Here is a 5,714-nt window from a genome sequence, read left to right as displayed (position 1 = left end):
TCTTTAAAGTTCAATATATGAAACCGGATCAACAGAGTTTTAGTTTGTCCTCTTGATTTTGTCTCTTTGTTTTAGTGTCTTACCCCACTTTCCCGTTTCTACAGGGTTTTTCTGTCACTTGTGGCATGACATCACTGTCACCTCATGGTAATTATAGGTGTTCAGGCCAAACTTTGTTCCAAGTTTATTCCCTCCTCTTATTTCTTGGGGTAAAGTTCCCTCTCTGGCAGCTCGCTCACCCACCTGCCTCCCAACATCTCTCAACTGTAGCTGCTCGCACCACCACAATAAGTGGAATCCATCTTCCCTCTCCACTGGCCACAACTTACCTGCCTGCACACTCTCCTCTGTCATTCCTCCAACTCAGCCTCATTTCTGCTCTGCCATCAGGTCTTTTGCCACCTACTCGTTCCCCTTCCAAATCAAAGTCCTCATCCCCCACACTCTTCAGCCGGCAAAACCTCCTCTTCCTAAGTCATTTTTTTTTCCCAGTGACAGTTTTGGAAAACTTTCCTGACTGTGGTTGATATGTTTGGGTTTACTTTGCAGCCAACAAAGGCACTTCTGTGAACTGTAAATAAAAGCTCATGCAACTTCCATGTCAGCAGAGCTTCACTTTGCATACGTCTGTTTTTCTGTGCAGCTGTTTTTAATGCAGGCTTGTTTGGCAATTATGTGTTTGAGTCCTGCAATCTAATTCAATTTCCACTGCTGAAAGTCCCCTTATATTGCCATCATTAGTGTGTTAGCTGCGGTGACAGCAGCAGTCCTCGCTTTCATTCCTCACTGCTTACATAGCCTGGTATCAGCTACTGTGAAAATCATACAGTGCTGAAAAATGCACCTTCCCCCTACAGATTTCTTCTGTTTTCACCTTTTTCACACATCAATGTTTAAGATCATCAAACAAAGAGTAAATACAAAATACAGTTTTTAAATTACGACTTCATTTGTTAAGAGAAAAAAAACATCCAAACTAACCTGACCATGTTTAAAAGGTTGCCCCCTAACATAACTGGTTTGGCAACAGTATTATAAGTTAGTGTTTTACATCTCTGTTAAGGAAATTTGCCATGGTCTTCTTTGCAGAATTGCTTTGTTTAAGCCACATTGGAGTTTTCTTTCTAAGGTCAAGCCACAAAATCTCAGTTGAATTTATTCCAGACTTTGATTAGGCCAACCCAAAGGCTTTATTTTTGTGTTTCCGGCATTGGATCGTAGTCATTCTGCATAACTCAAGTGTGCTTAAGCTTGTGAAATTGATCGCTGGATACTTTTCTTCAGGATTGTTTGGTAGAATGCAAAATCCATGTTTCGTCAGTTAGAGCAAGTTGCTCAGTTTCTAAAGCATCATACTATTACCACCAAGGTGATGGTGGTAGTGTGATGTGAGGTGAGTAAAGCCTGCAGTGCTCTAGATGTTGTCCTGGGTTTTGTTGTGACCTCCTGGATGAGTCGTTGATATGGGAGTAATGTTGGTAGGTCGCCGACAAGGCTTTCACAGGTGTGCTGGAGTCTCAAAGCCTTAGAAATAACTTTGTAACCCTTTCCTGAGAGTGATTTTGTTTCTCATCATTTCTTTTATTTTTTTGAATTATGCTTTGCGTTTTGGGATCTTTTGGCCTACTTCACGTTGTCAGAAAGGTTCTTCTGAAGTGATTTTTTGATTCCGTAGATGTGGCGGTAATCAGACATTGGTGTGGCTAATTAAGCAGAACTCAGTCTTCCAAAAATTGTGGTTAATTACTGCTAAATCATTATTTAACAACTCTTAGTTCTATGATTTATGTCTTTCTTTTGTCCAATGACCTTGAGTGACCGGAAAGGTGCCTACAACTAAAATGTATTATGATTATTATAAGTGGAAGGGTGGAAATTGCTTTTGCACAAAGATCTACATTGGTATGAATGGTTTTTGTATCTTAATTACTGAAATAAGCATTTAAAACCAGCTTTATTTTTAACTCAGCTTATTTAATTTATTTATTCTGTGTGGCACTAGTGGTCTTTTGTAAGGTGGCTGACTGGAAATGGGGTGGAGAGAGAGGAAAATATGCAGCCGGGACTCGATCCCATGACGGCTGCAGCCTCCATCGCGTGCTTTACCCCTGCACCAACGCAGGGGTAAAGCGTTGTCTGATATTAAAATTTGTTTGATGATCTTAAACATTTAAGGGTGACAAAAAAAAAGCAAATCCAGTAAGAAGGCGAACATCTTTTCTCAGCACTATACAAACGGAGGCAAACATACATTTATGCATTAAAACACATTTCCCTGTAGCCTGGGGAAAGCCTAGAGCGGCTCAACTTAACAGCAGAGCACACCAAACAAGAGTTGTGCACACTTCTGTAACTTACGAGGGACTTTAAGAAAGAAGCCACTTTTAAAATCTGTCCTTTTAAGGGAATATTCGGCCTTAAGCAACACTGCAAAAGGGGATACAAATGTTGCGTACTCATGCACACATATTCCCTTCACACGCAGCTTCATTCACATTGCCTCCAGGAAGTGTTTGATCAATATGCTTCTGACGACTATTCCCTTTCAATTCCAGCATCATCACTCTAACCTCCGCATTAATGAACAAGCTGCCCCGAAGAGAAAACACACATGTAAACATACACACCTACATGGAGACGTACACTCTTCACACGTAAAAACAAAGATGAACCCACACATCATCAACACATGGATGGAACGGAGTAGGTGGATGAGAAGAAAATCGCTGGTGGGGAGGAGTTATAGAGTCAGATACAGAGACATGGAAAAGGCTGAGGGAAGATGAAGTATGAAGGAAAACAGTGGAAGAAAACCTGAGGGTGGGGGTAGGAGTGCGGTGTGTTGAGGAAGAGATGAAAGGAGGGAGAGCGTTAAAGTGGGAGGGCAGGAAAGCAGCATAATGGAGAGGAAGATGGGATATGAGAGACAAGAGTGGCTGTGGTTAATTCATCTGAATTGAAAAGTAACAAGTGAGGGAGGGAGGACATAAGAAAGACAGGGAACAGCCTTGAGTGGCATGATGAATAATGAAAGGACAGAAGGTGCAAAAGGAATTAAGATGCAAAGAGATGGGGTGACGGGAGGAGGTGGAGAAGAGACGAGTTGAATCGGAATGAATAAAATGGAGCAACGGCATCTGTCATCGCACCTGTTCTTTAAAAGTGCACTGAAGATTCAAAAAGAAGGGAATACAAAGGGGGACTTAACACAAAGGGGCTGGTTAGAGGAAGGATCAAATTAGATTCCCCAAAGAAAAGCAGAGCGACTTCAGTTGGGCGAGAAATTTAATTAGGTGAGATTATTAGAGAGGAAGGCAGCTACAAACACACCTGTCTGTTTCTTTTGATTTTTAATTCAGAACATTTTTTGAAAGTCACTCGACTGATCTTGTAGTTATCCATTGTATGGAGTTCTTGCAGTCAAAGTTTCACCCATCCGGGACCCCCTTTACTGAAACTTTCTGACACATAGAAATTGTGAAGGACCGTAACCAGTAAGGTTCAATCCTGACGTCAACTGGAAACTGCAGGGACAGCAACAACACTGTCCACAGCGAGGACAGCTTTACACCAACATGGACTGAGAGGTTGCCTACAAAGAAAACAGTCATAGGAGGAGTCAAGGCAAGGCTTTTGCACATGAGAACACTAAATAGACTGCCAAGCATGGTGGTGGCAGCATAGTGGGCCATTTTAGCTGACAGTGGCCCTGGTGCTTTTAACAAAGGGTGAAATAATGACCACAAAACAACAACTAGATGGACCAGGTGTCCTCACACCTGAGGACTGGAGGGTCTTCTCTCCTCAGGACTCACTGTCCAGCATGCTTTAGATAGTTCCCTGCTGCCACAAACCTGACATAAATGAATGGGTTTTTAACAGGCCTCTGCAGCACTTGCTGGCATGCTGAGGAAGTAAAGCAATCATTTGAATTAGGTTACTATAGTAGAGACACATAAAACTTGAAGGACAATGGGCCCTGAGGACAAAGACTAAAGACCACTGGGCTAGATAATTGAAACCTGGATACAGGGACAATGATCTAAACTCTTAAGCATGCATCAAAGCCTGACGATAAAAAGGAATGTTGTGTTAAAATGAAATCATAAATATTAATCAAGTAAACAGTATTACTGAAAATCTTTTCCCCAAAACGTCCTCATTTTGTTCAAAAGGAAAGAGTTTTAACTCTTCACCAATCCTGAAATATCCCTTACATTACAAGATGAATCTTTAATCTTTCTCGTTTGAGTGATGCGTTCCTGTGGACACTTGCCAAACTCCGGAGAATTTCCAATTAAAATTTCAAATATTTGTAATGTTTATACCTGACCTTTGCTACAAAAACATACCTGTTTTTGTCATATTGTTTCAAACAGATTTGACCCACATGCAGAAAGCAATTCAGGAGACTGAGTTTAACGGTAATGAAATGTGCAGGGAACTGGAACCGGGATACCAACTGTAAAATAAACAGAACGTTAAGCAAGGGATAACTCTGGATCTAAATTCTTAAATAATAATTCTGCCTTACTGGATTGATGGAGAGATCCACCAGAGGGGGGTGGAGGGACCAAGGGGTTGTTTACCCATGAGACTGAGGATGGTGAATACTGGTGTGCCAGGATGTTTAGTAGGTCCAAGAGTTTCTGAAGTTGGTGCAGTGGATGGAGGAGGTGGACAGGGTTCGTAGAAGGAGATCCAAAGAACGAAGGAATTAGGAGGCTGACAGCCGGTATGATCCAACGAAGTAATAAGAGGCTTGAGTCTTTGTTCATGGAGCTGGATAGCTTCTTTCCAGAAGACGGTAATCCAGACAGGGTTCAATGCAGAAGGAAAAGTCAGGTTCAGGTAAACCTGCAAGGTAACAAATACAAAATTACTAAAAGTACAAGACAAGGTCAAGACAAAAGTAATGTGGCTTGAGCTGTACCATAAGGGCAACACTCTGGCAGTGAGTTGCTGGCAGCCTCCTCCTTAAATACTCCTCAGCAGGTAATCAGGGGGATATAGAACACCTGTACCTCTCCTCCAGGTTCCACGCCATCTAGAGGCTAAGCACAGTAAACAGCACCAAACAAACAGACATGGCACAGATCCTGACAGTTTTAGCAGGCACTGATTTACATATGTTTTCTGCTGCTGAGCTGTTGCTTTCCACTGGCTTGTCAGTACTGTGGACGTCTACTAACACATTCAATATTACTACAGACACAGAAACAGTTATCAAGGAGCATTTTTTATACCATTCTCAACTTGTAACAAAACAATGATTCAAAAATGTAGGGGTTTGCATTCTGCCCTGTGTTGGACCCAGATATGAATCTGCAGTTGGTTTTATTTAATTTTACTACGGTGGCCCTGAAGTGCAAACCACATCAACAAGTTACTAAACACAACTACAAATTATAAAACACAACAACATTTCAAAAAACGCAACAACATTAACCTACCGGAAAAGGTAGGTACCAGTGGAAGACATGAGACATCGCTGATTGGTCGACCGTGCTGTTGGAAGGACCGCAGTTCTTGTTCCGCCCATATCGAGGATGCATTGATGCATCCTTCTGCAGACTTGGGTAAACTAGGTTTCCCATAATGCACTCACAAACAGCGGTCAATGGAGAAGGTGAGTGCAGACATTTATCGTTCTTATACCACTATTATTTAATTATTTTCAGGTAAACTCATCAGATAACTACAGCACAAACAGA

At 41.7% G+C, this 5,714-nt stretch overlaps 1 long non-coding RNA gene across 2 annotated transcripts; it reads right to left on the bottom strand.

Moving 5' to 3' along the window:
- Nucleotides 1-2,773: 2,773 nt before the first annotated feature.
- Nucleotides 2,774-4,996, bottom strand: LOC124868744. Of its 2 annotated transcripts, XR_007038374.1 has the most exons (4): nt 4,934-4,996; nt 4,535-4,857; nt 4,353-4,462; nt 2,774-3,592 (listed from the first exon to the last, which is right to left on the bottom strand). It is a non-coding gene; the product is annotated as an uncharacterized LOC124868744 (long non-coding RNA). The 2 variants fall into 2 exon arrangements; XR_007038373.1 differs by lacking the exon at nt 4,934-4,996 and having other exon boundaries at nt 4,535-4,915.
- Nucleotides 4,997-5,714: the final 718 nt, after the last annotated feature.

Source organism: Girardinichthys multiradiatus, chromosome 5, assembly GCF_021462225.1.
Source record: "Girardinichthys multiradiatus isolate DD_20200921_A chromosome 5, DD_fGirMul_XY1, whole genome shotgun sequence".
Classification (NCBI taxonomy): domain Eukaryota; kingdom Metazoa; phylum Chordata; class Actinopteri; order Cyprinodontiformes; family Goodeidae; genus Girardinichthys; species Girardinichthys multiradiatus.
This window is presented reverse-complemented; position numbering and strand designations above follow the sequence as displayed.